Below are 15,000 nucleotides of genomic sequence, written 5' to 3' on the forward strand. Positions count from 1 at the left end.
CTCAACCCCATTCTTCTGTCTTCTCTCCATAACTTTTGACATCCTTACTAATTAAGAACCTATCAATCTACGGTTTAAATACACCCAAAGGCCTGGTTTCCACAGCCGCCTGTGGCAATGAATTCCACAGATTCACTACACTCTGGCTGACAAAATTCCTTCTCATCTGTATTCTAAATGGCCGTCCCTCTATTCTGAGCCTGTGCCCTTTGGTCCCACTATAGAAAATACCCTCTCTACATCCACTTTATCTAGGCCTTTCAATATTTGATAGGTTTCAAGGTGATTTCCCCTCTTATTCTTTTAAACTCCAGTGAAGACAGACCCAGAAGTACTCTTCGTACATTAACCCTTTCATTCTTGAAATCTTTCTTGTGAACTTCCTCTGAGCCCTCTCCAATGACAGCATATCTTTTCTTAAATAAGGGGCTCAAAATTGCTCACAGTTCTCCGTGTGGTCTGACCAATGCCTTATAAACCCTCAGCATCATATCCTTGATCTAATATTCTAGTCTTCCTGAAGTAAATACCTCATCACATTTACCTTCCTCACCACAGACTCGACCTGCAAGTTAGCCTTCAGGAAATCCTGCACAAGGACTCCCAAGTCCCTTTGTACCTCTAATTTTTAAATTTTCTCCCCACTTTGAAAATAGTCTACACCTTTTTCTTCTACCAAAGTGCATGATCATAAACTTCCCAACACTATATTCCATCTGCCACTCGCCCATTCTCCCTAATCGTCCGGATCCTTCTGCAGACTACCTGCCTGTCCACCTATATCTATGATCCTGCCTACCTCTCATGCCTCTTTCAGGTAAAGAAGGATCTGTAATTCCAGATCGCTCAGTTCAACACTCCTCGAAGACCTACTGTTCACTGCGTCAGTCCTACCCTGGGTGGTCCACAAGGAGTGCAATATCTCACACTTTATGCATTAAATTCCACTTGCCACTTTTCAGCCCATTTCACCGGTTTGTCCAGATCACTGCAAACTTTGATTGCCTTCCTCACTGTCCACAATGGCCTCAGTCCTAGTGTCATCCACAAATTTGCTGATCCAGTTTACCACATCATCATTGATGACAAGCAACAAAGGACTCAGCATTGAGCCTTGCAGGGCACAACTCAGCTCATGTCCGTAGAGACTGTCACTCTCCAGTTCTCCTGCCAGGCTAATAACATCCTGATGAAGGGTCTCTGCCTGACATTCATTGCCATAGGTGCTGCCTGACTTGCTCCAGCATTTTGTGTGTGTTGCAAAAGATGAAAAAGTCTGAAAGCATGTAGCATCAGGCTATGCTGGGGATGGATGGGGTATTTACTGATAAGTGCAGAGGAGATTGGCTTCCGTGCTTCTGGTACTGTCCACGTGGAGTCCTGTGGCCTCAGAGTGAGCTGGCTTCCTCCCATGTCCCAGAGATACGCTGGTCATCAGGTCAATCAGAATCAGGTTTAATGTCACCGGCATGTGTCGTGATGCAGCTGCTGCACATTGCAATACATGACAATAGAAATTAAAAAATAGTGAGGTAGTGTTCGTGGGTTCAATGTCCATTCAGAAATCAGATGGCAGAGGGGAAGAAGCTGTTCATGAATCGCTGAGTGTGTGTCTTTAGGCTCCTGTATCTCCTCCCTGATGGCAGAGGGGAAGAAGTTGTTCATGAATCGCTGAGTGTGTGTCTTCAGGCTCCTGTACTTCCTCCCTGATGGTAGCAATGAGAACAATGCATGACTCGTGAAGGAGGTCCTTAATGATGGATGCCGCCTTTTTGAGGCATCACACCTCAAAGATGTCCTTGATACTACGGAGGCTAGTGCCCATGATGGAGCTGACTGAGTTTATAACTCTCTACAGCTTATTTTGATCCTGTGCAGTAGCCCCCCCCCCCCCCCACCAATACAGGACAGTGATGCAGCCAGTTAGAATGCTCTCCACGGTATTTCTGTAAAACTTGTAAGCGTCTTTAGTGATGTATCAAATCTCCTCAAACTCCTCATGAAATATAGCCACTGTCTTGTCTTCTTTGTAATGGCCTCGAAGTTTCACCTGGGATAGATCCTCAAAGATACTGACACCCAGAAACTTGAAGCTGCTCACTCTCTCCACTTCTGATCCCTTTATGAGGACTGGTGTGTGTTCCCTTGTCCCATCCTCTCCAAAGTCCACGTCAGCTTTTTGGTCTTACTGACGTTGAGTGCAAGGTTGTTGCTGTGACACTGCCCAGCCAGTTGATCTACCTTGCCCCTGTACACCTTCTTTGTCCCATCTGAAATTCTGCCAACAAAAGTTATGTCATCGGCAAACTTATAGATGGCATTTGAGCTGTGCCTGGCCACACAGTGAAGGGTGTAGACAGAGTAGAGCAGTGGGCTAAGCACACACCCCTGAGGTGTGCCAGTGTTGATCGTCAATGAGGTGGAGATGCAATTTCCAATCCACACAGATTGTGGTCTTCCAGTTAGGAGGTCAAGGATCCATTGCAGAGGGAGGTACAGAGGCCCGGGTTCTGTAACTTCTCAATCGGGATTGTGGGAATGATGTTGTTAAGCACTGAGCTGTAGTTAATAAACAGCAGTCTGACATAGGTATTTGTATTGTCCAGGTGACCCAAGGCTGTGTGAAGAACCAATGAGATTGCATTTCATTGCAACCAATGAGATTTTCTTATTGTGGCAATAGGAAAATTGCAGTCGGTCCAGGTCCTTGCTGAGCCAAAAGTTAACTTCAGTCATAACCAACGCCTCAAAGCACTTAATCACCACAGATGTGAGTGCGACTGGATGATAGTTCAGCTCTGTAAACTTCCCTTAGTGTGTCAGTGAGGAGTGGAACCTGGGAGGTTTTGATGGGAACTGGTGTAAATGGGCGGTTGATGGCTAGTATGGTGTAGATAAGCTGAGAGGTCTGTTTCCACATTGTGAACACCCAGACAAACTCTATTCATGTTTTCCAAGTGCAGGTGCCAATCGGTGTCGGCCGCTATTCATCCTGAGGGAATAAAGAAATTCGCAGCACATTGAACTGAAGCTCAAATTAAATGGCTTAAAGTCTGCATAATTCGACTTGTAAGGTGATCAGGCAGACTCAGATAAAAGCTGGGATTATCTTTCCAGTGATCGTGTGGCCGTCAGAGCACCAAAACAAGCTGGAACATTTTAAACAAATACACGCAGTGCGTTTTTCTCTTTCTTTGAACCAAGGAGGTGACTGGGCAGGCTGGGTGTATTGTGTAGAATCTGATTAGAAGGCTTAGGAAGCATAATGTAACTTGTCAAACTGACTGAGGATGAGGATCAGATGTGACACGGTGTCTTCATTACTTGGAGCTGTATTGCTGTGGGCTCAACCTCAAACAAAACAATCAAGGGGGTCAGGAAATCCCTGAGCTAGTGCACTGGCACAGCTGGTAGAGCTGCTGTCTCACAGCACCAGTCACCCCAGTTTGATTCCTAAATCGGGTGTTATCAGTGCGGAGTTTGCACCCGGTTCGATTCTGAAATCGAGTGTTACCGAAGTGGAGTTTGCACCCAGTTCGATTCTTAAATTGGGTGTTACTGGGTGTTGTATGGTCCTCCTGTGACCACGCTTTCTTCCTCTGGATGTTCCAATGTCCCAATAAACTGTGCAATGTGAGTCGCCTCAGTTGTGTGGGTAAGATGGCACTGGCTTGGGCGACATCCTCAGATGATCCACGGAACCGTTTCTTTCACTTCCTTTACGTGTACTTTTCCTTTTAAACGTGGTTCTGGTACAGTTGGAGCCCGTGATCTACAGTTTGATGATCGATTTGGTGCTTTGCTGTCTCTGAGAAGGTTCCAAGAGGCAAACGGCCTCGAGGCTGAGAAGGTTAGAGATGGCCCGTTTCTGGCTGATCTCACCTCTTGAAGCATTGAGGATGATGGCAACATCAGAGAGACTGAGTGTTCGGCACTGTCTAACAGCCCCTCGTCTGCTGCTCCAGGGGAAGGTGTCTGCATTCGACAGTCTCTCTCTTGCTCACTGCTCTGAAGGGAAGGTCCCTGCATTCATCTGACCTCTCTCTCCCTTGATGCTGTCAGAGGAAGGTCTCTCTCTCTCCCCCCTCCCTCTCTCTCCCCCTCTCTCCCTCCCCCCTCTCCCTCCCTCTCTCTCCCTCCTCTCTCTCTCCCCCTCTCTCTCTCTTCCCCCTCCCTCGCCCTCCCCCTCTCTCCCTCCCCCTCTCCCTCCCTCTCTCTCCCTCCGCTCTCTCTCTCCCCCCTCTCTCTCTCTTCCCCCTCCCTCGCCCTCCCCCTCTCTTCCTCCCCCCTCTCTCTTTCCCCCCTCCCTCTCCCTCTCCCCCGATGCTGTCAGAGGAAGATATCTGGGTGGAAATGTTATGAGAATATAACATACAGTACTGTGTAAAAGTCTTAGGCACACAGATATAGACCGGGTGCCTACGACTTTTGCACTGTACTGTATTTGTCAATATGGAGCAGAGAGCAGGCTTTTAAATCTGGTGGGAGCAGAGGATGCTGGGAATGGTGAAGGTAGAGCGTCATGGGAGAGGTGTGGGTTAGGTGCCAAGGGCTGGGAGGGTGGCGTGGGTACAGACACATCCATTCCTGAAACACCAGGCAAGATAATTTGATTCCAAATAATTGATTTATTGATCATTACAGAATGTCTCTCTGGTGCTTCCCACTCCCTCCCCTCTCCCTTCCCCTTTTCCCAACCATGATTCCCCTCTCCCTGTCCCCTTCCCACTCTCAGTTCACAGCAGAGACCCATATCAGAATCAGGTTTATCATCACTCACACAATGTGGTGAACTACATTTACCTGTCTGGACATGCCCCCTGCTGACTGCTCCTGTGGCTCCTCCCACAGACCCCGGTATAAAGGTGATTGAGGCCTGAGCCCGGCCTCTCAGTCTCCAGGATGTAGTATGGTGGTCAACCACAGCTTGTTCCTTCTTCCAGTCAATAAAAGCCGATATCTCGCCTTTATGTCTCAGAGTGAGTTATTGATGGTGCATCACACATGTCATGAAATATGGTTTTTTTGTGGCAGCAGTACAGTGCAATACATAAAATTATTACAGTGCTGTGCAAAAGTCTCAGGCACCCTAGCTGTATGTAATGCCCTGGTTAAGATTTTTACTGCTTGCTGTAAGTATTTCATTTTAGCAGTTCTGTGAGATCAGTCTGTTCTGGTTTCAGCCTGTTTGGGGCTTCGTTGTCAGCCAGTCAGGATGGTGGAATTGAGAGAAGGTTCTAGAGAACACTGGGTGGAGAGGTTTTTGTGAAGGGCATTGGTGTGGGTCGAGGTGGGAGCTGGGGGAGCAGGAGGGAGGATGGCTGAGGAGGCCGCCCTTGTTGCACAAGGTCTTTGTGCAGATGAATGACTTCAAGGAGGAAGGACGGATACTGTGAGAGAGCCTGTTTGTTCAATACGGATTCAAAAACTTTATTGTCATTCTAACCGTACATCAGCTCTGCAGGGCAGAATGAGACAGCGTTTCCCAGGAGCAGTGCAATCATAACATAACAAACGCAACACTAAATAATAAACATAACAATAAATAGTAAAACACAACAGCCACATGTCAGTTAAGAACAAGTTATAAGTGTCCAGTGCAGGTTAAAAGTGTCCAAAGCAGAGTCAGGTAGAGCAGCTATTTAGCAGCCTGACTGCCTGTGGGAGGAAGCTGTTTAGTAGCCTGATGCTCCTGTAAGGTTTACCTGATGGCAGAAGAACAAACAGTCCATGGAGAAGGTGTGAGGGGTCTTCGGAAGGTAGTGTGAGATTTCACGCAGACCACGGGTCTAGCGCATGAGTTAAAGACAACTTCAAGAGGAGCTCCAACTTAGGTGTACATGTGACGGTTTAATTATAATGGGCCCCCTTGCTTTTTCTTTCTTTAATAATTGTTGGTTAAGTTAACTTTCATAGATATACTTTCTTTGTAGTTGTATGCAGTGTTCAGCCTGTTACTTCTTGCTGCTAGGCGATTGGATGGCAGTGGTAAGTTACACCCATTTATACGAAACAGGGTTTGGGTGCACCAGACGTGAGGCGAGGCGGGGGGGGGGGCGTGTCCAGACCACAGGTGGGCGAGACATCCCGGTCTCGCAGCTTTGCCGGGGCCGAGGTCATATCGAGTCTGAGAAAGGTGGTTTTCTGGCAGCTGAGTGCGGTGGCTGTTAGTGAGAAGCTAACCAGCCGCATCTCTAGAGACCCCCGGTAAAAAGGGGTTCATAAGTGCCTCAGACAAATATCTAGCTCATACTGTAGAACACAGAAGATAGAACAGCACAGGCCCTTCGATTCACAATGCTGAAGCAATCTTTTCACCTACTCAAAAATCAACCGAACACTTCCCTCTCTCATTGCCGTCCATATTCTTTCACCTAAGAGTCTTTTAAAATGTCCCTCTACTTTCCTCCAGTCAGCTTAAAATTGCCACTATATGCATCCCTGAGATTCATTTTCTTGCAGGCATACTTAGTAAATACAAAGGAACACAACAGAATCAATGAAAGGCGGCACCAAAACAAAGATGGACAAACAACACAACAAATTATGCATATATATGACGCACAAGATGATGGGGACATTTAGAAACCTCTGAAATAGGCAGATGAATGTAAGACAAACAGAAGGTTATGGACTGTGTAGGAGGGAAGGGTTAATTTGTTCATAGAGTGAGTTTATACAGGTCTGCACAAGATGAGCCTGTACTGTCCTATGTTCCGTTATCTTGACAACGTGATCTGTAATCAACTAGATATCTCTGTTCTCCACACCTTTCCCTCTCTGCAGCTTCTCTTCCTGTTCTGCCATTCAGACAATTGGTTTGATTTTACTGTGTGATTAAGCACATTCAGCTTCTATTTTGAAATGAGCAGTTTCAGATCTGTATTAGGTCACTTCCTGTGTAAGCAGGGAAGCACATTAGCTGGCAGAAGGCCAGAGGTTTACGTTCAGTATTCAGGATGAGGTAGTAAATTGGATTAGACACTGGCTTTGTGGGAGAAGCCAGAGAGTGGTGGTAGATGGTTACCTCTCTGACTGGAGGCCTGTGACTGGTGGTGGGCTGCAGGGATTGGCAATGGGTCCATTGTTGCTTGTCATCTGTATCAATGATCTGGATGATAATGTGGTTAACTGGATCAGCGGATTTGTGGATGGCACAAAGATTGGGGTGTAGTGAACAGCAAGGAACCTATCATGGCTTGCAAAGGGATTTTCGTCAGCTGGACTGAACAATGGAAGGTGGAATTTAACGTAAATAAGTGCGAGGTTTTGCACTTCCAGGGAAGGTCTTGCACAGTGAATGGTAGAGAACTGAGGAGTGTGGAAGAACGAAGACCTCTGGGAGTACAAATCCGTCTTTCTTCAAAAGTGGAGTCATAGGTTGATAAAGAAAGCTTTTGGCACATTGGCCTTCATCAATCAATATACTGATTACAGGAGACGGGATGTTAAGTTGAAGTTCTATAAGATGTTGGTGAGGCCTAATTTGGAGTATTGTCTGCAGTTTTGATCACCAACCGACAGGAAAGATGTCAGCAAGGTTGAAAGTGCAGAGAAAATTTACAAGAATGTTGCCGGATCTGGAGGATCTGGAAGATTGAGAGGAGATTTGACAGAGCAATACAAAATTATGAGGGGTATAGATAGGATAAATACAAGCAGGCTTTTTCTACTCACATTGGTTGGGAGTACAATGAGAGGTCATGGTTTAAGGGTGAAAGGTGAGAAGGTTAAAGGGAACATGAGGGGAAGCTTCCTCACTCAGAGGGTCATGAGAGGGCAGAACAAACTGGCAGCACAAGTGGTGTACGCGAGTTCAATTTCAACATTGAAGAGAAGTGTGGATGGGTATATGGATCGTAGGGGTTTGGTGGACTATGGACACAGTGCAGATCAGTGGGAATAGGCAGTTTCAATGGTTCAGCACAGACTAGATGGTTGAAGGGCCTGTTTCTATGCTGTATTTCTCTATAACTCTATGACTCTAAAGCCATCCTTTGTTACCACAGCAGAAGCATTGCTTGCAAAAAGATGTTATATTGTTTAGAAGTTAATCTAAAGATTAATCTAAGATTTTGCTAAAATAGAATGTTATTTTTGAGTTTATTAGATACTAACATAGATACTTAAGGTTTACTCATACTATTTACCTATAGCATTTACTAGTTGGAATCTTATATTTACCTGCAGGAAGTTCTTACTTATCTGCGTTTATTTGCTTGTGTGAATGGAGCAATGTTATTTGTCTGTTTCACTCCTTACTCACAATGCCATTGAGCCTGTAGTAAACCCAAGGAGCCACGACTCTATTCCTGACTCTCATGTCATCTCTGAATGGGGTTTGGCTGGCTGGATAGTTGATGTTACAACACCTCAGTGAGGGCAGTATCCTTCCCATTTCTCACGGATAACAAATCCTTGGCCCAAAACGTTAACTCCCCGTTTCCCTCTCTGCAGATGCTGCCTGGCCTGCAGGGGTTTTCTGGAAGTGTTTTTCTTCACGCCTGCAGCATCTGCAGTTTTTGGCTCTGCTTCCAGAACATCAGAGTCAGGGAGTCGACATATTTGTGCACATACATTCCTCGAAATCAAAATAAGGTTAGTGCCAGGAAGAAGGAGTTCTGGCTGGCGTGCTGAGACAGATCAGAACAAAGTATATTGGATTCTTGCTCCCAAAGGAGAATGCGGGTGGTGTTCAGCACCTGTGAAGGTTAAAAACTCTCTTCTTCTTGCTAATAACATTATTGAGGTCATCATCATCATTATGTGCCATGTTGTATGATGTGGGCAATCATGGTCTCAATGACCATGATTATTCTGGGCAAATTTTTCTACAGAAGTGGTTTGCCATTGCCTGCTTCTGGGCAGTATCTTTACAAGAAAGGTGACCCCAGCCGTTATCAGTACTCTTCAGAGATTGTCTGCCTGGCATCAGAGTCAATTAATCAGGACTTATGATACATACCAGCTACTCATACAACCATGCATCATCTGTTCCTATGGCTTCACAGAACCCTGATCTGGGTGGGGGGTGCTAAGTGGGTGCTACACCTTGGCTAAGGGTGAGCTACACACTAGTTGAGGGAAGGAGTGCCTTACACCTCGTTTGGTACAGACGCATCTCCACCCTGCCACCGAAGGAAGCTGAGCAATTCTCCAGGAACGTGGGCACAGGTGAGATGTGCTTTTGGAAGCCATCAGGTCAGATGCTAGTTGTGTGTTGGCTAATTGACGTTGTTGTGCAGGGGAAGGGAGGGAGATCTTCTTTAATAAAGTTACTAACTTTCCTCACCACCACTTTGACCCTGGCAGCTCAGAAAATGGGAGTGGGGGGCAGGAGGGTATAGAGTCACGACTGCCACTTCATCACTGGGATTCAGAATGGCTGAGCACTGATCATAGCCTCATCCCTTCCTTCTATCCAGACTCCCTTCACGTGCATTGGTCTAGGAATGCTAGTATTACAGTCAGGATGCCTGTCGCCTTGTCTCTTTTCTACCTTCCTGGAGAAGATACAGGTGCTTGAAAGCCCAGACAACCACCCAAGAACAACTTTTCCCCCGCTGTTGTCAGACCTTTAGCACTTCATCTGCATTGACCATTTAGCATTTCATTTACACTGCCTCGAGGGCAATAAAGTTCGAAGATTCAAAGATGCAAAGTACATTTATTGTCAAAGTACGTATACAGAATACAACTCTGAATATGTTCCTCCTGCAGGCAGCCACGAAACAAACACCATGGAACCTGATCAAGAAAAAATCAAATACCCAACATTTGAAAAAAGTACAAATGGCACAAACAGCAAAAAGTGAGCGAACATCGCATAGAATACCAGCCCAAACCAGACCAAACCGGACCAAACCGGACCAAGCCAAACCAAACCGGCCCAACCGGAGCAAACTGGCCTAAACCAGACCAAACCGGCCTAAGCCGGACCAAACCAGACCAAACCGGACCAAACCGGCCCAAACCAGACCAAACCAGACCAAACCGGACCAAACCAGACCAAACCGGCCCAACCGGAGCAAACTGGCCCAAACCAGACCAAACCGGCCCAAACCGGACCAAACCAGACCAAACCGGACCAAACCAGACCAAACCGGACCAAACCGGCCCAAACCGGACCAAACCAGCCCAAACCGGAGCTCAGGGCTGTTCAGCTTGGAGCCACACTGCTAGACACTGTAGGCTTCAGAGCCATTCTTCACTGAAGCGCCTCAGTCCACATCGGTCAAACCGCTCAGTCAGCGAGAAAAAGAGGAACCAGAATCCGAGAACACACTCAACATGAACCTCAAAGTCCCCCGAAACGAAGTCCACAGCCTCACCGGTCAATCCTGCACTTTCCTCAGACAGCAGCTAGAGAGAGGGAGAGGGATACCGATCAAAAGACAGTGCTGAACACCCGCCCATACTCGTCAACTTCAGCCTCGCTCAACGCCTCAATCAGAGACAAGCAATGGAGTCAATCGCAAGCTGACACACTCGATGCCTCAATCGGAGAGTAGCAATGGAGTCGATCATGGGCTCACACACTCGATGCCTCAATCGGAGTGAAGCAATGGAGTCGATCACAAGCTGACACACTCGATGCCTCAATTGGAGAGAAGCAATGGAGTCGATCACAAGCTGACACACTCGATGCCTCAATCGGAGGGAAGCAATGGAGTCGATGCCCTCTCTCCACGCTCCAAGGTCTCCAGGCCACACACTCCATTCTAAACCTCATTGAGCTCCATCAGACACAGTGAAGTGCCAGATTGTTCAATCGGTGCAAAAACACAACGTCAGAGTGTAAATCACAGGTTCTATTTCACACAGCTTCGTCATAGAACCACATATAAAAGGAGAAGTCATTCCGTGAGATGCCAACAGGACGTCACCGCTGGTTACATTGTTCACTGATGTGATCTTGAAGTCACAAATCTTTCCACCATTCCATTGTTTTCAAATGTTGCTGTTTTTATTATTAGCATGTGCATAGTTTCCTTAATGTTCCTTAAAGTTGGTATAGCCGAAGGAGGTAGCGGGAAGCTCCCAGTACCTATTAAATGCTCCCAATGACATTTGCCTCAAATAGCCTGAGACAACCAGGTCCAGCTCTTAACCTTCTTGTTTGGCCTGGCAGAACTGTTCCTACTGACAGAGAAGGAACAAAGGTGGGTTACTGGCTCCTTAAAACCAGTCGCTTCAGGCTGATGGGGCTGATCAAACTCTGATCTCAAACTCTGCTACCCTGTGGCTACACCCACTCATGGGGAAGGCCTTGGGAGTAACCCTCGAGGGAAAAATGGAGTCCCTGATGCTGTCCTATGTTGAGTTCAATGCTGACTGGCAACTTTGCCATTCCTTTGGATTTATCAGCTGTGTGGAGAGGGGAGTCTGCTGTGGGGCAACATCTTGCTCTCCATATCGCCTGCCCTGGCTCGCATATCGTGGACGTTGATGGTTCACACCGCAAATGTACAACACTTCACTCTGTGAGCTCTGTACCAGAAAGGAGCTTCATTGCAGTCTGTAATCTTTAACCCGTCTCTGCTGCAAGCTCTGAATTGTCCATTTTTGTTACATCCACTGAATAAACAATACCACCTCCGTCTGTCGAAGCGCTGGAATGCTCACTAAGTAAATGCGATAAGCTTGGAGTCATTTACCAGGAGGAAGCCCCCTGCTTACTGTAATTCTGTGGTGAGATTTATTTTCCATGAATTTAATTGGCATAGCTTAAACACAAGAGATTCTACAGATGCTGGAAATCCAGAACAACACACAAACAATGGAGGAAATCAGTAGGTCAGGCAGCATCTGTGGAAATGAATAAACAGTCAATGTTTCGGGGTGAGACCATTCATCAGGACTCAAAAGGAATGATGAAGATGCCAGAATAAAAAGTAGGGAGAGGGAAAGGAGGATAATTAGAAGGTGATGTGAAATCAGCTGGAAATCCAGAGTAACTCACACAAAAGGCTGAAGGAACTCAGCACGTCAGGCAGCATCTATGGAAATGAATGAACAGACGATGTTTCAGGCTGAGGTTCGGTGCTGATTAAGGGTCACGTTGACTGTTTATTCCTCTCCTTAGGTGTTGTCTGCCTACTGAGTTCCTCCAGCATTTTGTGTGTGTTGCTCTGAAATGGCATGTTTAAAATAGATTCATAACAGTCAGACCTCTTACCTCAATGTGCAGTTGACATTCCTTTGCTGCGCTTTTCTTTCAAAATCATTTACGTTCTAGCCAATTTCAGACGAATGCTAAATTTATAACTTCAAATTCGTACAGGACATACTCTGTACTCATTGCTGCCATCAGGAAGAAGTTACAAGAGCCACAGGACCCACACACACACACACACACACACTCATACACACTCACACACTCACACTCACACACTCACACTCACACACACACACACTCACTCTCTCTCTCACACACACACACTCACTCACTCTCACACAGACACACACACTCACACTCACTCTCACTCACACACACATAGACACACACGCACACTCACACTCACTCTCACTCACACAAACATACACACAGACACTCACACTCACACTCACTCTCACTCACACACAAACATACACACAGACACTCACACTCACACACACACTCACTCTCACTCTCACTCACACACAAACATACACAAACACTCACTCTCACTCACACACAGACACTCACACTCACTCTCACTCACACATAGACACACACTCACTCTCACTCACACACACATAGACACACACGCACACTCACACTCACTCTCACTCACACAAACATACACACAGACACTCACACTCACACTCACTCTCACTCACACACAAACATACACACAGACACTCACACTCACACACACACTCACTCTCACTCTCACTCACACACAAACATACACAAACACTCACTCTCACTCACACACAGACACTCACACTCACTCTCACTCACACATAGACACACACTCACTCTCACTCACACACACATAGACACACACACTCACACTCACACACACACAAACACACACTCAGTCACACACACACAGACACACACACACTCTCACTCACACACAGACACACACTCACTCTCACTCACACATAGACACACACTCACTCTCACTCACACACACATAGACACACACACTCACACTCATTCACTCTCACTCACACACACACAAACACTCACACTTACACACACACAAACACACACACACACAGACACACACACACACACACACTCACTCAGTGTGAGTATGAGTGAGCAAAACAGCGAGAGAGTGAGAGAAAGAGAGATACATACACACACACAGACAGATCACTGAGTGGTACAGAGAAAGAGAGAGAGAGAGGCAGATATAGTCAGATCAGTCAGTGATACAGAGAGAGCGAGGGGGGGAGACACCCACAGACACATATACACCACACACACACAGTGTCAGATCACAAAACAATACAGACACACACTCAGAATCAGAATCAGGTTTATTATCACCAGCATGTGACATGAAATTTGTTAACTTAGCAGCAGCAGTTCAATGGAATGCATAATATAGCAGAGAAAAAATATATATAATAAATAAAATAAGTAAAATAATAATAAATAAACAAGTAAATCAATTATTTATATTGAATAGATTTTAAAAAAACATACAAAAACAGAAAAACTGTATATTAAAAAATGAGGTAGTGTTCAAAGTCCATTTAGTAATCGAATGACAGAGGGGAAGAAGCTGTTCCTGAATCGCTGAGTGTGTGCCTTCTGGCTTCTGTACCTCCTACCTGATGGTAACAGTGAGAGCTCTGCCTTTCTGAGACACCGCTCCCCAAAGATGCCCTGGGTACTTTGTAGGCTAGTACCCAAGATGGAGCTGACTAGATTTACAGCCCTCTGCAGCTTCTTTCAGTCCTGTGCAGTAGCCCCTCCATACCAGACAGTGATGCAGCCTGTCAGAATGCACTCCACGGTACAATTACAGAAGTTTTTGAGTGTATTTGTTGACATGCCAAATCTCTTCAAACTCCTAATGAAGTATAGCCACTGTCCTGCCTTCTTTACGACTACATCGATAGGTTGGGACCAGGTTAGATCCTCAGAGGTCTTGACACACAGGAACCTGAAGCTGCTCACTCTCTCCACTTATAGTCAGATCAGTGAACAGGACAGAGAGAGATCCACACACACAAAGCCAGATCAGATTGCAGGATGCAGTACAGACAAAGATGCAGATGTGTGGAATGTGCAAAAAGTGCAAATTTGTTGAGAAATATTGCACGGATGTTAAATCTCCATGGCTGGTTTCTGCAAATGGTACCAGTCACTAATCAATCTCTACAGCTGACACCGGGATTGGGAATCACAGAGGGACTACCCTAGCAGAACACTCCACTCTTTAACCCGACACACTGCACAGCTTCACGCTGCCAGCCCTCAGTCTGGTCTTTCCCAGTGGCTCTTTCTCCATAATACTGTTGAGGGCGGCCATTCAGTCCACCCTGCCTCCTTTCCCAACACTGTCCAACTTCTTCCATCTCACTGGCCAGCTGAAATCATAAACACAAGGAAATCTGCAGATGCTGGAAATCCAGAGCAACACACAAAATGCTGGAGCAACTCAGCATTTTGGGTGAGTTGAAGTCTTGATTGTGTTTTGACCAAGTCAACCCTATCAATATTCAGGCAGGCAGTCGCTGAGTTTGAACCTCATCCTGAGGTGAGGGGTGGGGCTTCCCACCTGCTCGATAGAAATGGAAAATACTGCATCGCTAATTGATAGGATCTTCCTTTTACAGTCACACTGAAACGGGCTAACGTTCCCAGATGCTGTGATACGGTATCGCGGAAAGAAGTTAATAGTGACGGGGGTTCGTGTTCGGGACGGATACCCTTTAAATCGAATTCCCAAATCAACGAGCAAAGACTACAACTGAACTCACAGATATGGGCAAAGAGCTGGAACCACTGAACAAGCGTTCTTATTGCAGCAAAAACATTCTTATCTCTGGATC

Source organism: Hypanus sabinus, chromosome 18 (genome assembly GCF_030144855.1).
Source record: "Hypanus sabinus isolate sHypSab1 chromosome 18, sHypSab1.hap1, whole genome shotgun sequence".
Classification (NCBI taxonomy): domain Eukaryota; kingdom Metazoa; phylum Chordata; class Chondrichthyes; order Myliobatiformes; family Dasyatidae; genus Hypanus; species Hypanus sabinus.